Source organism: Microtus pennsylvanicus, chromosome 18, assembly GCF_037038515.1.
Source record: "Microtus pennsylvanicus isolate mMicPen1 chromosome 18, mMicPen1.hap1, whole genome shotgun sequence".
NCBI lineage: Eukaryota > Metazoa > Chordata > Mammalia > Rodentia > Cricetidae > Microtus > Microtus pennsylvanicus.
Window position 1 is genome coordinate 27518030 of NC_134596.1, and position 26760 is coordinate 27544789.

General features: G+C 47.8%; 1 protein-coding gene and 1 long non-coding RNA gene across 3 annotated transcripts in view; one reads left to right on the top strand and one right to left on the bottom strand.

Annotated features, from left to right (window-relative positions):
* Positions 1–18462: 18462 nt before the first annotated feature.
* LOC142837695 (uncharacterized) lies at positions 18463–19532 on the bottom strand. The gene is made up of 3 exons (XR_012908311.1): positions 19411–19532; positions 18898–19291; positions 18463–18814 (listed from the first exon to the last, which is right to left on the bottom strand). It is a non-coding gene; the product is annotated as an uncharacterized LOC142837695 (long non-coding RNA).
* A 386-nt stretch (positions 19533–19918) lies between these two features.
* Abhd2 (abhydrolase domain containing 2, acylglycerol lipase) overlaps positions 19919–26760 on the top strand; it is an 87625-nt gene continuing 80783 nt past the window's right edge. For both annotated transcript variants that reach the window (XM_075953065.1, XM_075953067.1), the window contains exon 1: positions 19919–20059. The gene's annotated coding sequence lies outside the window, so the exon portion shown is untranslated. The remainder of the gene's footprint in view (positions 20060–26760) is intronic.

Consider the following 26760-nt stretch of genomic DNA (forward strand, 5'->3'; position numbering starts at 1 on the left):
AGGTGGATCTCCACGTCTCCAACTCCTGCCCCTGGGGACATTCCTAAAGTGTAAGTTCCAGAGGACCATTACAAATGGGAAGAAAGAAGCCTCCTAAACATCAGAGCTAAGCATGGCTGGACTCCTGAAGAGCGAGCAGACGCACATTGGTGGAGGTGGGTTTGTGAAGCCTCGGGGCCACTGCCCGTTCAGGAATGTGAAGGTTTGGGCCTTAGGGAGGAAAGTGCACTGGGGAGAAAGCTAGAGGGGGTCTTGGAATGGAGGTTTTCTTAAAAGACATTTAGGAGGGGCTGGAGAGACCGCTCAGCAGTTTAAGAACATTGACTGCTCTTCCAGAGGACCTGGGTTCAATTCCCAGCACCCACATGGCCGCTCACAACTCTCTGTAATTCTAGTTCTAGGGGATCCAACACCCTCACACAGAGTATATACAGGCAAAACACCAGTGTACAATAAATAATATTTTTTTTTAAAAAAAGACATTTAGGAAGGGACAAGGGGTGGTGTGGTTCTAAGACAGAAGAGACGACAGTGGGGAGGGAGGCTGACCTGTGGTTCCTGACAGAGAACTTGTCTAGCACGTGCAAAGCCTCATGCTTGGTCCCCAACATCATGCTGCAGGAGCTTCTTCAGCTCCTTCAGCCAATAGCCGCTGAGATACCAGCCCATTGGGGCGTGGTCTCTCTCCCTTTAAAAAAGTGGCCACTTCCCTCCGAGTGCGCTCCCCCCCCCCTCCTCTGGCTTCCGGCTCCGCTTCCAGCAACTAGGCTCCTTTCCTGATTGTGCAGAGGGCTGTTGTCTGGGACGGTGATCTGTAAGTTTTTCCCCTTAAAATAAATAACCATTCTATTAATCATAACTCCAAACTGGTGTGGGATTGTTTGTGAATTACACCTTCAAGCTGGGGATGGTGGTACACACCTAGAAGCCCAACTCTCAGGTGCTGGAGGCAGGAGGATCACAAAGTCAGTGCTTCTCAGCCTTCCTAATGCTGTGACCCTTTAATACACTTCCTCGTGTTGTGGTGAACCCCCAACCATAAAATCATTTCATTGCTATGTAATTTTGCTACTGTTGTGAATTGTAATGTAAATAGTTATGTTTTCCCGTGATCTTAGGTGACCCTTGTGAAAGGGTCATTTGACCCAGTGTTATGCCCAGATCACAGAGTCCCCCAAAGAGCAACTACGAGACGGAGTCCTATATGTAAAAGCAAAGAGCCTTTATTAAAGCTTAAGACTGAACTCTCCATCTGTCCGATGTAGCAGTTGAGAGCACAGAGTGTCAAGTCCAGTCGGGTAGGGTTTTTTTTTTTATCACAGTAGAAATTAGGGTGAAGGGATTTCCAGGGCTCAGGACACCGACTGACTGACATTTGTCTAGGGGTCTTGGCAAAAGGAGAATAGGTGAGTCCTAGGCTCAGGGACACCTGGTGATCTTATCTAATGGTTGGAATGCCAGGTCCTTCCCTTTAGATGTTGGCCCTCTCTGGGTGGTGTCTGCTTATGGCTTTTCCTGGAACCATGCAGCTGTGTGGCCTAGTCCCCATTATGTGTGTCTAGGTTGCCCTGGTCCCCACACCGGACGGGGTCGCTATCCACAGGTTGGGAACCACTTAGATGCTAACTTAGACATACTTTTTTGTTTATTTTTTTCATTTAATTCATTTATTTATTTTACATCATAACGGAAGGTTCCCCCTCCCCTCCTTCCCTCTATGACCCCCTCAATCCACTCCTCCTCTGTTTCTCTTCAGAAAGAGGCAGACTAAGCCGGGCGGTGGTGGCGCACGCCTTTAATCCCAGCACTCGGGAGGCAGAGGCAGGTGGATCTCTGTGAGTTCGAGGCCAGCCTGATCTACAAGAGTTAGTTCCAGGACAGGAACCAAAAGCTACGGAGAAACCCTGTCTCGAAAACTCAAAAAAAAAAAAAAAAAGAAAGAGGCAGACTTCCCATAGGTATCAACAAAGCATGGCATATCGAGTTGTGGCAAAACTAAACGCCTCTACCTGTGTTCAGGTTGGGCAAGGCAATCCAGCATGAGGAATAGTGTGGTGAAACCGCATTTGTACAAATAAAACTTACCTGAAGATCAGAGGGCGGGACCAGTCACTAGCTAACCATAGAGGGCTGGAGGGCTGTATAGTAAGACAGGAAGTGAAATGGCTGGGCCGAGAGAGGAAGTGATAAGGCGGGAGGAGACAGGAGCTCAGTCTCTTTTCAGCTGGGAAGCTGAGAAGGTAAGGTAACTGTGGTTTGTTCCTTCATCTCTCTGATCACTCAGCATTTTCCCCTATATCTGACTCTGGACTTTTATTGTTAAGAACTATCAGAACTCATGCTACAGAATAGGTTCCTGTGAGCCAAAGCACAAGGAACAGCCCCTGCTCCCATTATTAGGAGTCAATTTAGACACACTTTCAATGAAGGGCTACCAAAGCTAGTCCATCATTGACTCTGGTACTTACTGACGCTCTGCTTTTTTTTGTTTTGTTTTGTTTTGTTTTTTTGTTTTTCGAGACAGGGTTTCTCTGTGGCTTTGGAGCCTGTCCTGGAACTAGCTCTGTAGACCAGGCTGGTCTCGAACTCACAGAGATCCGCTTGCCTCTGCCTCCCAAGTGCTGGGATTAAAGGCTTGCGCCACCATCGCCCAGATCTGATGCTCTGCTTTTAATGGGGACTCATTTCTTTGTAATATTTTTTGCCTGTATCATTTGACAATGCCAAGGTTGTTCATCAATCCCCATTGCTGTTCCTAATAGAAACTGGTTTCCTCTGAGCAGTGGTGGCTCACACCTTTAATCCCAGCACTCAGGAGGCAGAGGCAGGCAGATCTCTGTGAGTTCAAGGCCAGCCTGGTGAGTATAGTGAGTTCCAAGACAGTCAGAGCTACACAGAGAAACCATGTCAAAAAAAAAAAAAGGAACTGGTTTCCTTTTGGTTATATTGGACTTAACACACCCAGAATCCTTATTCTCAGGAGACTGAATTAGGAGGACAGGGGCTTCAAGGACAGCCTGGGAAAGAGGGATGAATGAGAATATTCGATGGGTTGTAAAAACTACTGTACTGTTTACCAACTGACATAAACCCTGCCAGGCCTTCGTTTGGGTGGTGGTGGTGTTTTTGAGACAATGTCTTGCTATATAGCCCAGGCTGGCTTCACACTTGTGGCCATTCTCCTGTCTCAGTCTCACTTCCATGCCTTACTTAGGCTTTCCTCCTCCCACCTGCACAGGCCTGCACGCCATGGAAAGCACATAGATCCCTGTGGCCATCTTCCTAATTTCCTGTGCAGCATCCATCCCCACAGCTGTCTCCTGCTGACTCCACATCCATCAAACACTGGCTCCCTATCCGCTCCCAGTCCTCATGGCCACGGCTCTACTTGGTGTCTTCATGAGTCAGACGGCTCTAAGCGCCTCACGTAAATGGATTCATACACTGTGTGCCCCCTTGCAATTGGCCTGTTTCACTTGGCAGAAGGAAAATTCACTTAGCAGAGTCAAAATGTCCTTCCTTTTAAGTGCTCAATAATGCTCCATCATAGGCATATACTTTATTTTATTTATCCACTCATCCATTTATGGGCACTTAGTGAAAATAGGCTTCTTTTTAAGTTGCTTTCCTTTTCTATTTTGCAGGCATCACTTCATATTAAAGTAAAAGTACATTTTTAAAATTTTTATTAGTGTATGTTAATTATATATAATGGGCTCTATTATGACATTTTCAGACATTTGTAGAATATAATTTGGCTAGTGTTCCTGCCCATCACCCTTTCCTTTTCCCTTCCCACTGATTTCCACAGCTATTTCCTCTTCTACTTTCATGGGTCTTTTTTTCCTTCCTTCCTTCCTTCCTTCCTTCCTTCCTTCCTTCCTTCCTTCCACCAATGAGTTTCATTAGGGTTGTCTTCAAGAGCACGGGTTGAAGGTTATTTATAAGAGCATGGGGACCTTACTCTGGTAGCCCCACAAAATAAAATGGAGACATTATTATTTAGGGTTTCTTTTTTTAATTGATGTTGTTTGAAACCAAGTCTCACTACACAGCCTGGCCTGGGACTCAAAATCCTCCTGCAGGGATCTCAGGCCTATACCACCATGCCCACCAGAGGCTCCTAGAACTCTGTGAAATATATGGTCTAAGCCTGGTGGTGATGGCACATGCCTTTAATCCCAGCACTCGGGAGGCAGAGGCAGGTGGATATCTGTGAGTTTGAGGCCAGCCTGGTCTACAAGAGCTAGTTCCAGGTTCCAAAGCTACAGAGAAACTCTGTCTCGAGAAACCAGAAAGGAAAAAAAAGGAAATGTAAGGTCTATGTTAATTAACTAGACCACTTATAATGAACATGATTATTTACCCATTATTATTTAATAAACTTTTCACTAATGCAGTTTTCACAGATTTATGCTGAGGAGTGAGCCACACATGAGAAGGAGCAATGTCTATACGAAATTCAAGGGCTAATAATAGAAAAGCCATATTTGTGCATTTTCAGGCCATGGAGGCCTCTGCTGGTCCTGTCTTCTCCCATGAGGACCACCATCCTAAACTTGTATTAACAGAACTTTTCTCTATCGTTTTTTTCATATGAGAATATGCCCTGCTCCCTCTCAAATTCCACCCCTAAAGGAATCTGCAGGAGAGACCAAGGACACTGCAGGACCCCCGTTTGCCTTGTCCCAGTCCGATCCTTATTCTCCGACCCTGACTCCCTATCTCACCACATAGGCCCATGGTTCATAGGCTGGAGTCTTCAAACTCGTGACCCAAAACAAACCTGTTTATAAGTTTATTGCTTCAGGTATCCCATTACGGCGTGAGGAGACACACCTCTCGCTTCCCTTCTGGTTGTCGGTCGGCAAGCCTTGGCATTGTGTGATCTGTAGAAGCCTCACCGCGTTCTCTGAGTCCATATGGCTTTTCCCTGTGTCTCAGTCTCCACATTCAAATCTCATTTTCTTTCTTCCCAAGACACCAGTCTCTGGGCTGAAGGCCTTTAATCTCTGACAACGTGAATATATCTCAATTTGATTGTGATTGCAATGACCCTGTCCCCAAAATGATCAAGATATGAACATATGCTTTTAAGGGACACAAGTTAACCCACTACTATGGGCAGGCATCCTTGTTCCCAAGCCATCCTCCTGCCCTATCTCCTTCGGGAGACAGGTAGGAGGATTGCTCCCTGCTCACAAGCAAACGGAGGGTACTGGAGGCTTCTCCCTAGCCGAAGAGAGAGCAAGGGAACATTGCTCAGCACAGGGACGTTTGCAGGGAAAGGAGCTATGTGGTGATGGGGCCAAGAGAGCCCCGGGCCAGCAGAGTGGCTGAGCCAGCCTGTGCTGAGACGGTTTTGCTCTGGTGTCCTCAGCGGAGCCCTGAGCACGGTGACATAATGGCCCAATTCTATTAGTCATTCCTCCTCCAGATGCCCATACCATTTGGGAAACATGGCTGCATTCTGTGAAGTCACCACGTTTACAGCATTTAGGGTCAGAATAAACAAAGCAGCAAAGAGTTTGGGGACTCATGACTTTCTACTCCAGACTCCAGACGGTGCAGAATGAAGGATGGTATCTTCATTGGGCCCCACGGCACCTGTGCCTAACACTCCCCCTAGAAGCCCCTTTGCTTCCTGTCCATTCTTTCCTCTCTGGCCTCTGGGAGGTGGAGCATTAGGGTACAGACCACAGTATAGGGGGATCTCGCAGGCCGGTTCTTTATAGGTCGTCAGCAATTGTGAGATGAATGAAGGCACTCTTCAACAAACGGAGAAGTGAATGAAACAGTCCCATGGGATTTTTTACTCCCAAACTAGTGTGTGTGTGTGTGTGTGTTTGTAGCGCCTGCACTATGGGCCGGGATGATACATGAGCTGGGAACTAGGCTGGAGACTTAAAAACACACGCACAGAGACAGCCAGGGACACAGGTCATCCTTGATACAAGAATGCCAACTTTATTGTGCTCCAGGAAAGCTTATATAGGGATCCTTAACTGATAGCCATGCCCCCCAGCTCTCGGGATCTCTCAGCTGCAGAACCCAGAATTCACTCTCCTGCCATCAAGATCTCTTGCTCAAAGCAGCTGCAGGCACAGGGAAACAAGTTGTTTTTCTCAGTTCACTCCAGCAGGCAAAGGGTCTGAGGCAGGCAAAGAAAGTCAAGGGGCCAGGGGTCTGCACCCCCCAACATGTGTGCATGTGTGTATATGCATGTGGGGCGGGAGAATTGTCTGTATTCTGTCAATCATGCTTTTAATAAACGCTGATTGGCCAGGCAGGAAGTATAGGCGGGTCAACCAGATGGGAAGTAGAAGCGGGGTGATGAGAACAGGAGAATTCTGGGAAGGAGGAAGCCCATTCCTCCCAGTCTTGCCCAGACCACAGAAGAAGCAGGATATGACCTGCCTCACTGAAAAAGGTACCTAGCCATGTGGCTGACATAGATAAAAATAATGGGTTAATATAACTTATAAGCATTAGCAAGAAGCCTGAGCTAATGCAACAGTTTATAATCTTATGGAGATCTCTGTGTGATTTTTCTTTGGGGCTTACTAGGTGCAGGAACCAGGCAGGACAGAAACCCCAACAAGCAGGCCCTCATGCTATACACGTGTGTGTTTGTGTGTACACAAGTAGTTCTTAAGGTGGTCACTGTTTTCTTTCTTAGAGAGGGTCTCATCAAATATCCCAGACTGTCCTGGAGCTTATGGTCCTCTGACCTCCACCTCCCAAGAGCCCAAGATCACGTACCAGGACACTGCGGGAGAGTTGAACCTGGTCGTCCAGCTTCATGCATGGCTTCTGGGATACTACATGCACTTTTGATTTACTGTGTTCTATACTGACTGTGGTTTACTGAAACACAGACACATCTGTGTATATCTCCATACATGTGCAGCTTAAACTATCTTGATAACAGACTGCCTCCAACTTCAAGCCCACGAAAACTCTTTGATGAGCTGAAGGGCTCAGGTCAGGAAGTCAGATAGGAACTAGAAGGGGTGGCTGATTTCTGCCCCGAGCCAACGCTGACTCAGCAGTGGGGGCTACAGCCATCTGCAGGCATCTTCACCTACGTGTCTGATGGTTTCGCTGAAGCCTCAGCTGGGCTGCCAGCCCAAACGCCTACCCGTGGCTTCTGCATGTGGCTCTTCCACGTTGGCGGGTTTGAGTTTCTTCAAGCCAGCTGGTTGCTAGGACCCAAGGAAAAGTTTCCCACAAAGCTAAGTGTAAGCACACAGAATTGTTATGACCGTGCCTGAGAGATCCCAGGGCAGCACACGGTGTGCTTCAAGGCAGTCACACAGGATGCCAGGTTCAGGGCCTCGGGGAGTGGACGAGAGTCTAGGATATGTGGTCAGATTTGTGTCCATCCCTCCCCCTGGGGAGATAGCCCAGTGGTTAAGAGCACTTGCTGCTCTTGCAGAGGACCCCAGTTCGGTTTCCAACATTTGCATCAAGGAGCTCACAGCTGCCAGTAACTTCAGTTCCAGGGAATCCAGTGAGTGCCCCCTGGAGATTAAAATAAAGAGTGTTTACATCATTCATAAGAAGATATATAACATTAGAAGAGTTAAAACTCGCCAGGTGTGCCTCCCTGATGCGCAACCAAAGGCAGCCACTTTTTCCTGTTATTTGTGTGCTTGCTTTATTTCCAATTGTGCCACCCACATTTGTTCCCAAATAACATAGACTGTTTATAAACTCATAAAAATGGCATCAAAAAAAAGCTAGCCACGATGACTTAGATCTGTATTTCCAGTCCTTGAAAGGCTGAAGCAGGAAGGTAGTGAGTTTGAGCCTAACCTGGGATACACAGCAAGACCCTGTCTCAAAAAAAAAAAAAAAAAGGAAGCCACATAAAATATTCTTTTGTGACCTCATTCATTTACTCTTATATCAGGGCAGGGTAGGCTTGGGTAGCAAACATCCCTGAAATCTCCTTGGCTGACAACCACAGTTATCTGCCACTCACAGAATGTCCACGCTGTGAGTCAGCTCTAACGCTGCTCTGGAATCCAGGCGCAGGCACAGCTCTGACTGGAAACATGGCTAGTCTCCAGACAGAAGGAAAAGGTGGTGGATTACAGGTTTGACATTTCAAACTCCTGGTCAGAAGTGACAGGTGTCGGCTCCATTCCGTGTGTCAAGCAAGTCGTGTGACCAAGTCTAAGGTCCAGTAGAGGGCGATTATAATCTTCAGGTAGAGGCATACCCGAAGGAGGGTGGCCCTGGAGCAGTAAGGAGTGTTTGAGGCAATAATTCAAACTACCATGATGCTTCCCTCAGTCAAAATCATTTGCTTCCTTTGTTTGTTTTGTTTTTGTATTTTGAGACAGGGTTTCTCTGTGTAGCCCTGGCTGTCCTGGAACTCACTCTGTAGACTAGGCTGGTCTTGAACACCTGGTGGAGAGTGAGTCCCTCAACCTTTGACTAAAAGGACTTAAATGCTATGTCCTCTTAGTTCTGCCATTCAGAAGGTCCATATATAATCTTCCTTAAAAAAAGAAAAAGAAAAAGAAAAGGCAGATGAATTTTCAAGATTGTGAAGTTTTCCTATTTGCTTTCTATAATAGATTATTATTATTCTTTAAAATATATCGTCCCTCTCCATGGGCATTTAACTACCACAGGACTGATTGTAAGTGCTTGCTCCATTCACTGATGTCAACTTGGTCACGTGATGTATGTATGTATGTATGTATGTATGTATGTATGTATGTATGTATTTGTGGTCAGTGAAATGTGAGCACAGGTATGTTGCCACTGGTCCAAGGCAGGGTGTCTCACCTTTTAAGGCATGTATGAAACACCACAGGATCTTGCCAAACATCCTTTCTGATTCAGCAGTTCTGGGGTGGAGCCCCAGGAGCTACATTATCTACCGTGCTGAAGTAGATGGCAAAGATTTGTGGACCACACTAGGTAGTAAGACTGGGCAGTGGTCCTCTAATTTGGCCCATCTGGAGGGACTGTTAACCCAGATTTATAGGTGAACCTCGGGTTTTATGATTTAGTAGACCCCTAAAAGAATTAGGTGTTTTTGATGCTGCCGATCTGGGGAACCAGCTTTGAGAAAGGCAGTGGGGATGAGCAGGTGTCTGTTTAACTCCATCCCAGCACAGCGCTGAGTCTGACGAATTCCTTATTCCTCCACATCTTAGACTCGGGGAACTTAGGCCATTTGGATGCCTATGTTCTGACGCAGTTCCAGTTAAATCAGAAAAGCCGGGAGGGGGCCCCAGAGCTGTTGTTTCCATAATATTAGCTCTAATGTTGTGGCCAAGGCAGGAACCACAGAAGCACTTTGAGCCTCTCCTCTGCACATGACCGGTGGATTTCAAGTAGAAATACTAAGGTCAGCGTGAGGCAAGCCATTAGACCTGTAGTCTAATCTCCACACCTCCATGTCAGCAACTGTTTATTTATTAGTTTCCACAAATAAGCGAGGACATTAAAAACAAAATTACAGTCAACAGCAGCAAATAGCCACTTTAACAGGGTAAATACTGTTCCAGGGTTGTCTGTTGGCCTATACAAGAGTCACCTATAGCCATCATCCACAGAGCTCCATGGTCTGTCATTTTGCTCCTGGGTCACTGTCTACTCCCACCGGAATCTTCCGTACACCTACTTCCCGTTGGCGCCCCTCTGCATTTGGAAATGCTTGGGTGTAGCTTGATGGCAGAACACCTGCCTGGTGCGCATGAGGCCCCGGCAGGATAGAATACAGAATACATGAGAAGGAGCAAGCAAAACAAAAGGTGCTGGATTCGCATCACTCAGTCTTCCTGCCTCTGCTCACTGATGTATTTCCAAATAGGTGCCCGAAAACTGCGCCAATTTCCAAGCTCTCCTAAACAGGAAAGCCTTGTTCCTCCCATCCCTTACCCTAAACTACTACAGAGACTCCTAAAAATGATGAAGGGTGTTGGCCGAAGTCATTTTCTTGGCAATTGCTCTCTTCCGATTCAATTAAATAAACATGGTTTATTGCCTCCCATCAATGAGGTACAAAGATGACTAATTTAACATCCCTGACCCCAAAGGGTAGCGCCTGGGAGCAAATGTTACATAAATGAGTCAATATTACTGGCGAGATAGTAGCTATGATGTAAGGTCTGAATTATGTAGGTGGCCTTGCCCTTGACGCTTTGCCTCAGCACAGAGCCTCGCAAATCAATGGCTTTAGCTAAGCAAAGGAGTGGGAAATGGGAGTATTGAGGGAGCGAACTCCACAGGATGGGGAGGGAGTCATATGCATGGAGGGGTTCTGTAGCAGCGTATGGAAGGCTGAGAGGTCTTCCAGATGGAGAAGTGTGTCTGGCGGCCTTGCTCCAGGGAGCCTGTCCCCCACGCTAGGTTTCCAGGCTGGCCACTGCACCCGGCTGCCGTTTACAGGAGAGCTGGGGATCCAAACTCAAGTCCTCACTCTTGGGTGGCCCCCCGAATTCATTTAAAAACATTTGGAACCTCTGCTGTTGCCTCCTTCGAACCTTCTGGAGATCAAACCAAAACAGTCCTTCTTTGTGGCAAGTTCTTTGGCTCTGCATTTTATCCACGTTGGGCTTAGAGCAAAGATCTGATCTGTTCTTCTCCAGTGCTCTCCAGTAATCCACTGAATATGGCCATACCATGATTTGCTTATCCATTGTCATGCTAATGAAACTTTGGGCTGTTGACAGTCACAGGCTGTTCTTATAAGATGGTGCTACCATGACCACGGTTGTGTATGTGTTTCTTTGGGTTCATACTTAGAAGTGAGAATCATACACGCACTTAATTGCTGGATTTTAACCTGCGTTTTAGAATCTTGGTCTCTGCACACCACGTGTGCACCTTAAGCATGTCATCTCAACCATCTGGAGTTTATCTGTGAGGATGATCACACCGGCCCCATGGAGCGATGAGGGCTGTGTAAAGCTCTTAGAGCCACACCAGCTTCTAGGAAGTGTTTTGCCCGCATCGTCTGTTCCACCTTTCTTGTGGTGCCTTCCTGATCTTCATTGCTCTCCTCCTGCTTCCTAAAAGCTCCATCCTTCCAGGTTCGGGGTAACCCGATGGTGTTTCTCTCTAAAACTGGTCTATTCCCTTGACTTCTGCTTTCTTGTATACGGACAAATTTGCAAACTATATTAAAAAGATAACTGTTAATCTCTTTATCTACAAAATTTGGTCTCTCTCCTACTGGCCAAACCTTTCTAGTCAGGACATCCTATTTGCTCTTTCACCCCCCCCCCCTTTTTTTTTGGTCCTGAAACTTATAATGTAGATCAGGCTAGGCTTGAACTTGCCCAGATCTTTCTGCATCCTGCAAAGTTACAGGTGTGTAACCCTACAAATAGCCTTTCTCTCCTTTGAATATGCATGTTACCATAATCTCAACAGCCCTGGGTCAGCCTGGCCTTTCTCTTCCTTACAATCACCTCCAAGCATCCTGGAATCATCTCTAACCCTTCCTTTCCCCTTGTATCCCAGCTTTAATTTGTGAGGAAGTCCTGATGAATATTTGTATTCATATCACATATCACATGTGTATGTGTGCTTTTGTTTGTATACGTGTGTGTGTGTGTGTGGCGTGTTTCTGGGGATGGAACCCAGAGCCTTTTGCATGCAGTAGCAGAACGCTGGCAGTAATTCGCTGCCAGCCTACTGCACCTCACTTTTTTCTTTTTAATTCCCTGTCCCTTTTGACTCCTATTGTCTTTACTCAATCCTTCGTCACCTCACATCTAAACTAACGTCATAGCCCACCATTTCTTCTGCCTGGCTTCAGGCTGTGCATTCAGCCAGGGAAGGGTACTTACTGCCTCCCGGGTGACCTGGCTAAAACATAGGCAGTGCTTCCAGGCTGGGCACCCGGATGTATGGCTTCCGGAACGGCGACTCTTAAGGGCTCTCGAAGTCTGTCCCCAGGGAAACACCCACAGCAGGTGGGGACTGTGTAAAACACAAAACCGCAGCCATCTAAAGCTCCTCCAAATTGTCCTAAGAACATTAAAAAAAAAATGTATAAACTCAGAAGCCAGAAAATCTGCTAAGTCCCAGGGAAGAACAGTGCGAGTCAGTGCCTCTGAGCCACAAACCACTTCCTCCTTCCTACTCCAATTCTGGGAGGGGGGTGGCGAGAACGAGAACACAAGTGGCATTTTTCTCTAGCTCAAGGCCGGCAGTGGCATCTGTATGACCCTGCAGAGGCGGGCTGCCTTCCAGCTCCGCGTCTCAAAGGCTCCAATGCAGACAACGTGGGCTGAGTGGGCTGAGGTTCAAGCACAGGTGGGAAGTTCTAGTTCGGCCGCGGATGGCTGAAGATGAGCTGCTTTAATCACCCAGCTTGCTCACTGGGCAGAGACTCTGCTTTGAGAGGGGCAAGCCAAGAAAACCAAAGGCTACTTACCCTGTCCAACGCCCTGTCCACTAAGCGGGATTATCGCTGAGACAAGGGGAGTGCCACTGTCCCTGCCCAAGGCCCTAGAGCAGCCTTGCTGAGGAGGAGCAAGCCATAAAACAGCCTGGAACTTTCACCAAGACAGACAATTTGGGGACGTTAATTAGGGATGCTCCCAGAAATGATATTGTGTTAGGAAGCAATTAAGAGTAGCTAGGCACTCCTCCATTAGAACAATCTAGAGTAGGGGGTGGGGATAGAGCTTAGAGGTATAGCACTTGCCTAGTGTGTGTGAGACCCTGGGTTCAGTCCCTAGTACCACATACACAGACTCCAATTGCAGACCAGTTAACAAATGCATCAGAGAGGATCATGGAATGCATTGGTTAACCCCCCTCCTCCCACTTCTGGAGTTGGGCTGAGCCTCAAAATTAACCTGATTGTTTCTGCAAAAGGGATCAAAGTTGAGTTGGCAAGACTGAAGCAATGTCTTTGTCAGGGCATGGTCAAAACCAATAGTCACAGTGAAGGTAAACAGCCCATAGAATTGCACTGGCCAATAAATTAATACAAAGATCAGGTAGAGGAATTCAGAAAGATCCTTCCCTTAAGCACACACACACATACATACACACATATAGGTAATGAGAAAACTTACCCTGCTATAGGAATTCCTACCACCAGCAGCCTTTAAGTTACCTGCCCACTTGGGCGTGGCCTTTTATACTATATATGCCCATGTAAAGCGTGCGTCGGGTCTCTTTTTCTGGCTGCGGGATTCGGTTGCTGTTCCCCGTTCCAGCAGAGGACTGTGATCTATGAGTCTACCCCTCAATAAATAACCCTCTAATATACTCAATTCTGAGCTAGTGTGGGGTTTCTTCTAAGCGTCCTTCTTCATTATCCTCTTATGCATTTTTTGTAAGTGTGTAATTCACTGGGCCTGAGAACATTTACCTCATGAGCAAACCACCTCAGCTACACAACTGCTTCCTCTCCCAAGACTGAAATCTGGCATCCATTAAACCCAGCTCTCCATACCTCTCCTACCCGGCCTATTTTTGTTATCTTTAAATCTGACACCTCTAGGCACCTTTTAGAAGGGAAATGTTACAGGGTTTATGGCCTTATTTTATTGGCTTATTTTCCTTAGCACAGCATCCTCAAGGATTACTCATGTTGTAGTGTATGTCATAATCTCGTTTTTCTTACGCATTCTTCTCTATCCACAACTTGTTTCTTCTTTTTGGCAGTTGGGAGCAATGCGGTGATGAACACTGGTGTACAAAAACCTATGTGAATCATGCTTGACTTCGTGTGTGTGTGCGTGCGTGTGACATGGTTTCTCTGTGTAGTCCTGGCTGTCCTGGAACTCACTCTGTAGAACAGGCTGGCCTTGAACTCAGAGAGTCACCTGAGTTCTGGGATTAAAGACATGCGCAACCACTGCCTGGCTCAAGTCTAACTTTTAAGGTGCCATGTCTGTATTGAGGATGATACAACAAATGAGGTTAGGGTAGAATGTGGAAGGCTATCTTAAATATCTTAAATTTTAGTAGTTATGACATCATTTTAATGAAATCAGAATAACTACAACCATCACATCAAGTCTGACATGTCACAGTGCTTCTGTCCAGAGTGACACAGCGCTATCTACATCGGGGGCCAGGTAACCAATCTCACATGACCAGGTGCTGTTCTGGGCACTGGAGGGTGGTTTAGTCACATCTCTGGTCTCTATCTACAGAATGTCAACAGCACCCTTCTAGCAATGACAACCAAACACGTCTTTGAAAGCAACACTGTTGACAGTTAAGAACAACTGACTAGACCAAAGATGTGGCTGAGTGGTCCTGAGTTTGCCCAGGGTGTGAGAGGCTTCAGATTCAAGCCGCAGCATCACCAAGCCAAAGCCAAAACACTGATTCAGGCTGAGTGTGAAGAAGCCTTTCCACTTGCAAAGCAAAGGTGCATCTGGGCATGGCGGCACACTCTTGTTATCCAATCACCTGACAGGTAAAGGCAGGAGGATCAGGAGTTCAAAGCCAGCCCCTGTTAAATGGCAAGTCTGAGATCACCTAGGATTATAGGAGACCGTTTAAAAAAACAAAAAAAAAAAAAACAAAAAAAACAAAAAAACAAAAAACCACACAAAGAAAAAAAGAAGAACGCTGGGCAATGGTGGGGCACTCCTTTAATCCCAGCACTCGGGAGGCAGAGGCAGGCGGATCTCTGTGAGTTCGAGACCAGCCTGGTCTACAGAGCTAGTTCCAGGACAGGCTCCAAAGCCACAGAGAAACCCTGTCTCGAAAAAGCAAAAAAAAAAAAAGAAAAAAGAAAGAAAAAAAAAGAGCAAAGGCAAAAGCCAGGAATGGTGGTGCACGCCTATTATTCCAGGACTCAGGTTACTGAAGGAAACTCATGAGTTTGAGGCTAGCCTCTACTACCCACAAAGACCTGTCTCAAAAAAAAAATTTTTTAAGTGAATTAATTTAATGAACTTAGAAGTTACAGAAGAGGGAATACAGAGATAGGGCCACAATTATGAAGGAGACGGGCAGCTGCCTGGCAACTGGGGAGGGGGAGAAGGGGCAGGGGGAGATGCGTACCCTGCAGGGTGCTAGGCAAAGCCATTAACTCAAGTGAAGGCATTCATGGGCCTCTGGCCTCTGACACTGGCCCGTCTGTTCATCTCTCCTGCCAGTTTTCCACCCTGCTCCCATTCTGGACAAGCTGTGTTGAGCTCTCCCACCTAGAGGATTCTGCAGCTGCTGCCTTCACCACCTGGCCTACCCACTGCCCCAGCTCAACTCTCCAAATCTGAAGAAACTGTTCCCTCTTGGGAATGAGGATCTTTGGCACAGGCTGAACTCCGCTGCTTACTGGGGAGCATCCTGAGCTGTCTCTAGGATTTCCCTTTTGTCCTATAGACCCGCCCACACGGGGACAGGACTTGGCCTCATGGTTCAGCCCATCTCTCTAGCGCTGAAAATATGTTGCTCAGTAAAACTGTTTATTGTCTGGTTAATTAAAAAAAATGATAGAAACAGTATATGGGTCTCTAAAGGGATTTAAGTAGCTTTAAAATAGCTCAAGCCCATGAATTTTGGTAGGTAAGGATTTGTGATACGGTAATTTAATGCACACATTTTATTGACCTCTTTGGAATTAATAGTGGGGAGCAGTCAATTTTTATTGCTGTCATTAAGAATGATGTCAAGAAGAGAAAGGTTTGATGACTGAGTCTTCACCTATCTGTCTAAAACTTTTGATGTGTAATAGTAAGTCTGGAACACTGTGCGTGTATGTGTGTGTGTGTGTGTGTGTGTGCGCGCGCGCGTGTGCGCGCGCGTGCGTGCGTACGTGTGTGTTTAAGATGGGGGAGTGATGTGTGGAAGCCAAATGACAACATTGTGACATCAGTTCTCTCTTCCACCTTGACGTGGGACCAAATTCAGGCCCTCAGGCTCACACACAATGAGTGCTTTATCCACCGAGCCGGTCCCTGCCTCCCCTTCCACCCCCTTTAAAAAATCTTATTATAGATAACTTTACAGGTGGATTAAGGAAACGGCACAGGCCAAACAGAAGGCTATTTTCCCGTCATCACTGTCTTAAACAGCCAGCTGGATGTCTTTTCTAATAATGTCAGGAACCAGCATCCTTGCTCGTCTTCACTGACCTGAGTAACACATCAGGCCTTAGAACTTCTAAACCAAGTCAATCACCGCCATCAGTGAGAAGCTGGCCAGGAGGTGCAGTGCATTCTGAGCCTAAGCTGCCCATAACCGGCCCTGGGTGTGACAACAAGCGATGGTACTGCATTCCTCAGTCTGACTCATGTCAGGCTGTCAGGGGACTCCAGATGACACGTCTGTCCATCCGGACTGCAGCGTCCAGAATCAACTTCTCAGCCTCACCCTCCCCCTTTGCCCTCACGGTGATTAAGCTGATGAGGTCTAATCCCCTGAACCTTAACACAATCCTTCAGATAATCCACAGCAAAGGAGGCCGGGCGTGGTGGAGGGAGGGTGAGCTGGAGTTCCGTCGCAGTCTGTCTGTCTGTTACAATCTGGGCACTTGGAAAGCTGGAGGAGGAGGGCCACACGTTTGGGGCCATTCTGAGTTATATGAGGCCTGTTTTGAAAGGCTCGAATAAAGTTACATAGACACATGTGTGCACACATGCATGAATGCCAAAAGCTTTCGATCAGCAGGGAGAAAACTCAGACAATGAGATGGATTTAGAGGAAGGTTCTTCAGCGGCTCCTCTGTTGACTATGACAAAGGTTTATTAAGGGCTTGGCCTTTGCCAGGTGCTGACGGAAACACAGTCCATTACAAACTCATTGCTTAGTCGGAGGGCCCCAGGAGCAAGCACATCACAGTTGGCTGCTTTCGATAAAGAAAAGGACAGAACAGAAAGGCGCTGTGCTTGCCCAAGGCCACAAAGCTAAGGAGGGTGGAAGCAGAGATTCCAAAGCTGGTGGCTCTGTCATTCCCTGAGGACTGAGAATGACAGGGCCAGAACAAGCAGAGTCTGTCTTACTTATGGGAGCCACATATGGCTCCCCCATCTTCCAGGGTACCCCGTAGACTCTCTCAGGTGAAATCCTGTAGAGAGGCTCTCGTTGAGATGGATCCAGTTCCACATCAGTCAAGTCCCAGAGCCTCAGCCAACGCAGAGGTGAGCAGGGACATACTGTCTCTAGGTGATCTTGAACTTCTGATCCTCCTACGTCCACCTCCTGAGTGCTGGGATGACAGAGTGCATCCCTGCATCAGGTCTGTGCTGTGCTGGGGATGGAGCCCAGGGCCCTGCACGTGCGAGGCAGGCACCCTATAGGCTGAAGTACACCTCCAGCTCACCTGCTTTCACAATCTGCTTTACAGACATACTCTGGCACCCGAGTATCTCAGGCCAAGGCTCACCGAGTCCTTGATCCCTGTAGACTGCTAAACTTGAAGGCCAAAATGAGGCCATTCTTGTCCCCTAAGTGACCTCCCACATCAATGCTTTGTAAAATGAAATAATATGATTAAACAGAATTTGGCAAGAGTCCTGGAAGTGGGGAGGAAATAGAAACCGGAGATAAATAAGAAAGCAGCACCGTGGGCTTCATTATGACCGTGGGTCCTTCCTGAGGCCACCCAGTCACAAAGGAGAAACGCATGTCCTGTTCAGCTCCCTCCTCTGCCTGGACTTGGTCTACACTGCTTTTCGGGCCTTGGTGAATCACTGTGTTTGAATATTCCTAAGCCGGGCAGATGTCCCTTGTTAGTACTCCTGGTCAAACCTAGGTTCCCGAGACAGGACGGAAAACCCACTTTTACCATGGTGAATCCACTTTTACCACGGTGAACCCATGTTTACCAAGGTGAGCTGTCTGCAGTTCACTACAAACGGTCGCTTTTGTGACTGGGAGTCAAGCTATTAACTCATCTGAGATCCCAGGAGCTACTGGCAGCCATTCCAAGACCAAAGCCGATGTTGAGCCCCAGCGGACACGGGCAGGAGGAGGCCCAAATCAGGCTGAGCTGGCTTCCTCAGCACGTGTGCCACCGTGTGTGCAAAACCACCAACCAGCTCTATTTAAAGGGAAGAACTAGAAAACTGTAGCTCAGAACCAAGTGTGTGCACCCCCACACACACCTGCACCCACACTCATGAATACAACTCCCTCAACTGGCAGCAAATCTATTTATAAGTTCATCATTTTTCAGGATCTCTTATTGACAAAAGTACATGCTTATGACACACCTACCACGTGATGTTTGGTACCTGTGTGTTATTAGTGAGATGGCTATATCCAACCAGTTAACATCCCTATCTGGTGACAGATTCAAGGCTCATCTCTCAAAGTTCAAACCATTTCAGCACAAGAGGCAGGACCATGGGGGAGGCTGTGGCTCAGTAAAATCCTTTGCTACCAAAAGCCTGGGTTTCTCTTCATCAAGATGGAACAGAATAGAGAGGAATAAATAAGCCTTGAGATGGAACTTTATTGAGTCAACGTGACAGCTGGGTAAAAACCACACGAACAATGGCTTCTCTCCCCCTCCTCTCTGCTGTCCCATGGCTATGGGTGCTTTCAAAGGTCTGAGGTTCAGTGCACTTCCAAGAGTCTACTCTGTCCACACTCTGGGGTGTCCAGTACCTTCAGAACGAGAAGTGGGCTCCAGGAGAGTCTGAGAAGATGCTTTACTGAGTGACTTTTGGTTGGGCACTGAGCAGCCTTCAAAAGAACCTATTTGCTCACATTGTCTGTCATAAGGCCTCATTATGTAGCTCAGCCTGGCTTTGGACTTAAAGCAATCCTCCTGCCTCAGTCTTCTGATGGGATAACAGTCACGAGCCACCATACCCAGCTTGTTCCACTCCTTGAGGTGGCTCCTAATTTCCTGGTCACAATCCTAAAAATGTGTTGGGGAAAATTTAGCATTGCTTCAAATACAACTTCCTTCCTCTGGCTATGTGGTTCTTGCATTTCTCCTACCTCCTCGGGGGCTTGCAGCCCCTCTGAGCCTTGGCAGTATGTCCCTTGCTGCCCCACTGGAGCGGCCTTTCAAGCCAGGAGTGTTCCTCTCTTAATCAAGCTCGTGCCATCGCATGTGCAGCCTCAGGCTCCCGGAATTTTAGAACCGAGCCTAGTGGCATGGACGGAGAGGGTGAGTGGCGAGCCGTGAGTCTCGAGGAAGGCCCGTGGAATGCCAGGCACTATCCTCACTCATCTGCTCATCAGCTACCAGCCTTTACCAAACGAAATCAGCGGCATGCCGAAACACTGAACCGCACAGCAGAGGCCGTACTACCAGCACATCCTCCGTTCTAACGACTTCAGAGGTTACCTTCTTCCAAGAGACTTCCAACCTGCAACGGTGGCTGAAAGGCTAAAAAGAACAGAGAGGGACAATAACACGCCCGCATGTCCCCGCCCACTTCCCTAAGCTAAGAGAGATCAGAGGTCGCAGCCTCCACTCCTTTGTCCCTTTCTGGCTTGGTGACTCACCACCTCTGCTCTTCAAAGTTAGGACTCCTCATTTCGTCACCTGTGTCCTCAGCTACAGGTCCGTCCTCCTGGACACACCAGAGCTGAGAACCCCGCAGCTGAACTATCACCCCCCCTCCCCCGCATTCAAGCCCATGGGATTCCCGACCTTTCCAGCCCCAGAACCCAGCTAGCAGTCACAATAGGACCTCTCCCATCACCTCACCCCTATCAACCATCAAACACAACCCACCCTCTAGCCGGCTCCCCTTATCCCGCCTTTTGGGGCGGCCCTTATCCAATAGCGTCTTGGCCCACTGGCCAAAGACATCAAAAGTAACCAATTGTAGAAGACCTGTCTGCTAAGAATCACCGCCTCCACCCTGAGCAACAGCCACACCAACCAATGGGCTGCCAACCAGGCGCAATGAGCGCGCTAGCAAATAGAGTGGCAGCTGCACTATCCAATAAGCAGTGAGGCACTCTTGGTTGGGGGCGTGGCAGAGGCAGTCGTCAGGGGCGTGGCTGCAGTTGCCTGGGCGGGGCCGGTAGCGGCGGGAGCTGCGCTGGCCAGGGGTTCCGGCTGTATTTCTACGAGCGCAGCCGGCAGCCGCGGAGCTGCGGGAATCGGACTCCGGGCTAGCTGCACCGCTGGAGTCAACGAGCGCAGGTAAAACCTCGGTTGAACGAGCTTCACCAAGCCGCTATCGCTCTCTGGAGGCATCGGGCCAGAACCCCGAGTCCCCGGTCCCCCCGTGGCTCGGCCCATCGCGCCTTAGCCTGTGTGCTCCTGATCCGTGGGGACTATTGGGGGGACTGTCACCTGGCACTGCGAGGGTCCGGAGGGCTAGCTTGTCTAGTAGCGGGGCAGCCCAAACCACGGGTGGGATACGCCTTCCTGAAGGTCCTTTGTCCTCTCCTGCTCGAAGAACCGAGCTTGGGGACAAGGCCGACAGAGGCCTCCTGACTGCCATCCCCTGTTCCCTATCGATGCTCACTCTTGGGCCTGGGGAGGTATCCACCGGATCAGATTCGGGAAAGAGGGTTACAGGATACTGGAAACCTGAAAGGGCCTGACTACAAGCCCGGGATATTCGCTGGGCCTCTGCGTTTTGGGATCCCGGTGCTCCCTACGACTGATGGGTTCAAGTTCTAGGGAAGCAATTTTTGACCTACTTGGAGGCGCACTTTATTGAGCTTGTGGGGCAACTGTTCTAGGTGTTTCGTGGGCTTTCCCCCACAGCAAGATCTGTCCAGCAGCGCCCTGGGCTGCCTGCCAGGCTAGGCAGCCAGAACATCGACCTTGGAAGTGCCTAGGCAGAGGCCAGATGACAGCCACCTGTCTGGGATGCTTAGGAAGGGAAGAATTGTATGATCCATCAGTAAGGCCTTTCTCCATCCACCAATGCACGCTGGTCAACATTTAGTGACTAGGTTGAGGGGGATACTTACCAGAGTCCACTAGATTCCAAGGGGGTGTTGAATTCACCCATAATGATTTTTGAGGTGTTTGCTCTCATGTGCGTGTGTGCATGCCTGTGTGCAGATGAATAGATTATATCAAAAGATGAGTTAACTGCGTTTATTATTTCAGTGCGCTGTTAGGGTTACTCTTTCCGGTTCCTCTATTTCAGTGCCTCCACCCCCGGCTTATCAGTTTTACCTGGCCCACAGGCAGGTTCTGAGAACAGGCGCGGGAGAGATTGCAGGTTTGGCAGAGTCAACATGATCTGTGCCCAGAGCTTTTCAAGGGCCATTGGGTTACAACCACATTAAGCAGAGTGCATTTTCCCTCTTCACTGCCTTCTCTTGTTTGCCTGAATAGAAGGGACATAATCTTCTGAAGGTCAGGAAGCAGAAGTAATTGTAACTCACCTTGCCCATGTCAGAATAAATGAAGCTTTCGGTGAGCCAGAAAGCAGGCCAGTCTGTGCTGTTAATGGCCAGCATGAACTTAGGATCTTTTCAACCTAAAATGCTCATCCAACCCATTCGCCTTATTGTACAGATGAAGAAACTCAAGGCCCCAGATGGTCACAAGGCTGGCTGGTCATCACAGGGTCATGACTAAGAGTTAAACTTTTGACCCTAGATCTAGCCTGGGCATGACTTAAATTTTACACGCAGCCTAGTTCTCATTCTTTATTCAAGTTCTAGAGGAGCCCGGACAGGTTAGAAGCGCAGACCTCAGTGTCTCAGTGTCTGGGTTTGAATCTTAGTCCTGCTTCTTCTCAGCTGTGCAACTTGGGACCAGTTATCCAACCTCTCTGTGCCTGTTTCCTCACCAGTAAGGCAAAGGACAATGTTGGCACCTTGGTTAAAGACGGAGAAATAGGCACAATTGGGAACATTAGAACAGTGCCTGGCTCATGGTAACCATAACAGATTTGCTAACTAGTGTGTTGTTGCCTTTCTCTCTAGCTTTTCTTCAGATCCACCACCCAATATCCCCCCCCCCTGCCGAAATGTAGTCTATATCCTAACACAAGTTCCTTAGTTGCATCACCCCCTCCCCCCATTTTCCTCATATTAAATCAGACAACGTAGTTCCTCTGTCGGTTGTCACCCTGTGAGTACTCCTCCCGGACACAGGTATTTCTGTCATCTTTGAAGGGAGTGAAAGTGAATCCCTCAAAGTGGTAGACAGAAGTCCCCGGGATCCCAGTCTGCACGGTGTCCTTCCAGACTGGCATTCTCTCCACCCGGCCTCCCTCCCCAGTTGTCAGTGTGATTCAGCTTGATTATAAATGGATGAATGTTTTTAGATGAAGATTTCATGAGCCACCAAATTAAGTGCTTTTTGGAAGTTCAGGGATCATGTGTCGAGTGCCTTTAAGCAAGTTCCCTCGTCATTTGAGTAGGGGGAGTGGCAGCAGAGGCCTGGCGGAGACACAAGTGCAGGACAGACCCTTGCTGGCCATGGCCATCTACTTGTTCTTTCCTCTGTCTGCATTTCCCCTGCTCCGCTCTCCCCCCCCCGCCTTTTTTTTTTCAACAGAGCTTGAAGCAAACCAGATGGCAATGCAATAGAGTTGTCTTTCTCCTCTCGTCTTATGAGGAGAAGTTTTCTCATTCATCCCTTTTTAATCCCACTTTCATTTACCCTCCCTCTTTGATGCCTTTTGAAGTCCGTTGGGTTCCAAGGGAATTGACCTGTATTGAAAAATGCCGTCTGTGTCTGGGGCCAGTTTCCTGTAAACGAAAAGATGCCTGTCACTTTTGTTTCTTCGTTTATTATTGTTGTTTGTTTGTTTGTTTGTTCGTTCTTGTTTTTGCAGAAATGCCATCCCCTTCTCTAGGTGTCACCAAAGTTGATTACTCGTCACTGATGGGCACCTAGGATTATGATCCTCTTGCCTTGGTTCTTCACCACTCGGCTGTTTTAGAATAATGGTTCCTTCCTTGGCCGCATTGCTCCCCGTTTCCCCTGACATTCTAACAGAAGGATGACTTCCTCGCCACTGCCATGCCCTCCTTCCCAGAGTCACCTCTGACAGAGCATGTGCAAGGGTTCCGCCGCTTAGTGCACAGCTCCTGCCCTAGAGCATAGCACAGCCTCTGTCCCTGTGGCAAACGGGAAATTATTCTTTTCCTTCCTTCTTCCCTTCCTTCCTTCCTTCCTTCCTTCCTTCCTTCCTTCCTTCCTTCCTTCCTTCCTTCCCTTTTCTCTTAAAATCTGGTTCTGTGAAAACCCCTGGCGGATGGACATTCCCAGTGTAAAGGAATCCCACCTGGTAGAATTTCTGCCAAGACCATAACCTACAGTATTTGGATTTTTATTGGCTGTGGGGTTTGAACCCTTGTTGACCAGTTGAAGAGTTGATGACTCAGGGCATGAGGTGAGCCTTTCTATTTCATCGTGGCTGTCCCAGGAACAGACACTGGAAGGGTGGGGAAACCTCTTGATGTGGTCGAGTATTAGGATTATACAACAGCCTTTCATGGCCCAGTGTTCATTCTTCTCTCTGTCTCTCTGTCTCCCTGTCTCTGGTGGTGTTTTTTGAAACAGGTCTACATAGCCAATCTAGGCTTGGCCTCTCATGGTCCTCCTGCCTCAACCTTCAGGTTCCTGGGATTCCAAGCATGCGGCCCTGATGCCCAGTGATTATAGCCATTTTAAACCCCGTGCTTCTGTTCAGTGTTGATAACATATGGGTGTTGAACTTATTTTCCATAAGAACTGGTTTTGTTGTTGTTTTAGGCTAGGCCCTCTTGTAGCCCAGGCTGGCCTCAAACTCACTGTACACCCAAGGGTGACCTTGATTTCTTGATCCTCCCAAGTGCTGGCATCACAGGTGTCACCATCCACTACACCATCTTCTTTTAAGGATCGGTTTCTATTTACAGATTATTTTTGCCTATCTTGGTTCTGGGGCATCATACATGGGAATTAAATCTTCTCAGCTTATAAAATGGTTGCAGTAGACTGATGAAGAACCCCAGTATGACCCTGAAGTGTGTGTTCTGGGCCAGTTGGACAAAGCACTTGTTACACACGGACCCAGTCTCTAATCTTTCATTAGGCAACAGTCAGGTAAAGAGTGGATTAAAGACTCCGAACATTGGTAGCACCGGTTTGCATAGTATCTGACTTGTGTCTTTAAGTGGAGGCCAGGTTGGCCAGGAACTGGCTGAGAGAAAGGATGATCTTGACTCCTCATCCCCTGCTTGGGCATCTGGAGAGGCTGGGCTCCTAGGCCGTTGCGTTAATAAGCCCGTTTCTTATACAGTGCTGAGATGGAACCCAGAGCCAGCATTCTGCCAACTGAATCACCTCCCCAGTCAGCGGAGGTTCGTTAGCTCACAACATTCTTCGCCAGGTGCATGTTGGGAACACTGATAACCAGACCAGCGAGTGGTAAAGTCTGCTTTATCACACAAAGCTATTTTGTTTTAAAATTGGCTCTATTTAAATTTTTAAAATGTAATGTTCCTAATTCAAATATTGATGGTCATTTGTTTGTTTTGAGAAAGGGTCTCTCTTTACTGTGGCTAGCCTAAAACTTAATAGGTAGACCAGGCTGGCCTCGAACACAGAGATCTGTCTGCTTCTGACTCCTGAGTGTTGGGATTAAAAGTGTGAGACCCCACACCTAGCTTGATTTTTGTTGTTATTGTTGTTCAGTTTAATTTTTTTAATGCTTTACTTTTATTATTCACTGTGTTTGTATTTATGTATGTGGGTGTATACATGCCATGGTATGCATGCTGTGATTGGACAGTTTGGGGGTTTGGTGCCCCCCTTCCATCCTGTGGGTTCCTAGGATCCAACCAGATTGTCATGTTCAGCAACAGACACCTTTATCTGCTGAACTGCTTTTCTGACCACACTAAAACTTACTTGAAGAAAATATACATTGAAAAGTACAACATATTCAGGTTGGAGAGACTCAGAGGTTACGAGGACTAGCTGCTCTTCCAGAGGTCCTGAGTTCAATTCCCAGCACCCACATGGTGGCTCACAACCATCTGTAATGAGATCTGACTTGTAGATCTCCCTCTTCTGACTTGCAGGCATACATGAAAGTAGAACACTGTATACATAATAAATCAATAAACAAAATATTGACTCTATATGAGAGATGTCACGCTTGGAAAATGCAGTTCTGACTAGTTTTTTTTTTTTTAAGTGGGTACTACAAAGCCAAGTGTGGTAGCTTACATCAGTTATTTGGGATGTTGGGGCAGGAGGATTGCTGTGAGTCCAGCGTCAACTCGGGCTACATAAGTTCTGGGTCCACCTGCTTTACAGTGTGAGAGTCTGTCTCTTGGTGGGGGGGGGGAGGATGGCTACACGTTTATATGACGAGAGAATATTTGAGAAGTGCCAAGATGAGGAAGTGAATGCATCTCTGCCCCATCCCCGTCCCGATCCCTGCCTGTGGTCTGCTGTGCCCCATGTACCCCACCCTTTTCACACAATGGTAGCACCCACCACGCAAGCTCTTTGAAACCTTACTTTTTTTACTTAATTTTTCTTGGCAAGATGAAACGAGCTTCCACGTCACCCCTCACGAAGGCCGTCTATTTTAGATCTTTCTGTTCTAGAGGATGCTGGGAAGCCCTCGTGTTAGGCAGCTTTGCATGGGTGTCTTAAAGCAGCACTCTGTGGGAGTTCGGAGACAGATGTTTTCTTCGCTTTGCCCTACTCTGCTGTCTGAGGGTCTTGATCTGGTTCATTTTCTCCACCAATTAAAGAATTAAAAGGCAGGGGCAAAAAAAATCTCTATAGACACAGCAGGCAGCATCAGGCAACACATTGTATTAAAAGTGAATTAGCATACACACATAGCAAAGCATACAGAGAGAAAGACTGCCCACAACATGGAGAGGGTATTCAGAAACCAAGATCACCAACCACCCACCCCCACCTCCACCCCCACCCCCCCACCCACCAGGGCAGGGAATTGTGTTTCTGGGTCTGGGATGGGTCCCTTTCCTCTTCTTTTGGGTTGGTCAATTTAAACAAAGAAAGGGAAGCTGACAGGCTCACAGCTTCAAATAAACATGTTTGGGACCAGCCTTGAATACCTGGCAGTCTGGACAGGTAGGTCAGCCAGAAGGGGTGTCTGGTGGTGGGAGAGAAAACCTACCAGGCCTTTGTCTAGGGTTAGGAGGGCAAGGAAGAAGCTGGAAATTTGCCATTTTTATTATTTATATGTGACCCCCTTTTCCTATCTGTCTACCTGTCAGGGATCTGTCTGGCTTCTGGCCCCTCACTAGAATTCTGAGCCTGAGAAAATGCTTGGAGAGGCAGAAGTTAGCCTGTGAGGGAGCGCTGGGACAGCGGAGAATGGGGGACACGTAGATCCTTGGGCCCCAACCGTGTCCTTTGGGCAGAACATGCTGGCCAAGCCGGAGCCAACTCGCTGTGTTCTCTGACATCCAGAGAGTTTCACTTCCAGCTCCTGCTGTCTGGCCCTCTGTGTTCTCACCTTTGAACAGCAGAGAGAAACCTGCCCTTCCCTTCAGGACTTCCTGTTTGGGGAGCATTAATACGAGCCACACCTTTTTTCTCTTGCCTCAGGAAGAACCAGCTCTGGAAACTTCCATTGCCCCCATATCTATACACGACTTTTGTTGACCTGATTGGAAGTGTTTCCCAGGGTCTCCAAATCATTTTGCCACTTCCAAGTTCTGATCCAAGCCAGCTTTTTTCTAACAAACTTTCTTTGGGTCTAAGGAGAGGTTTTCCTGGTTCTTCACAGTGGAGTTTCCTGTGGCTATACTTGTGTTTTAAATAACCACACCGTGGATTTAAACATGATCGTTTGGTTTTCTGTGGTTCCTAGATTTTGCCTGTGGGTTTTGGGTTTTCTTTGAATGTGCCTGTGCCTCTATCTTGCTTTTATTTTCCTCTGAGTCTGGTCT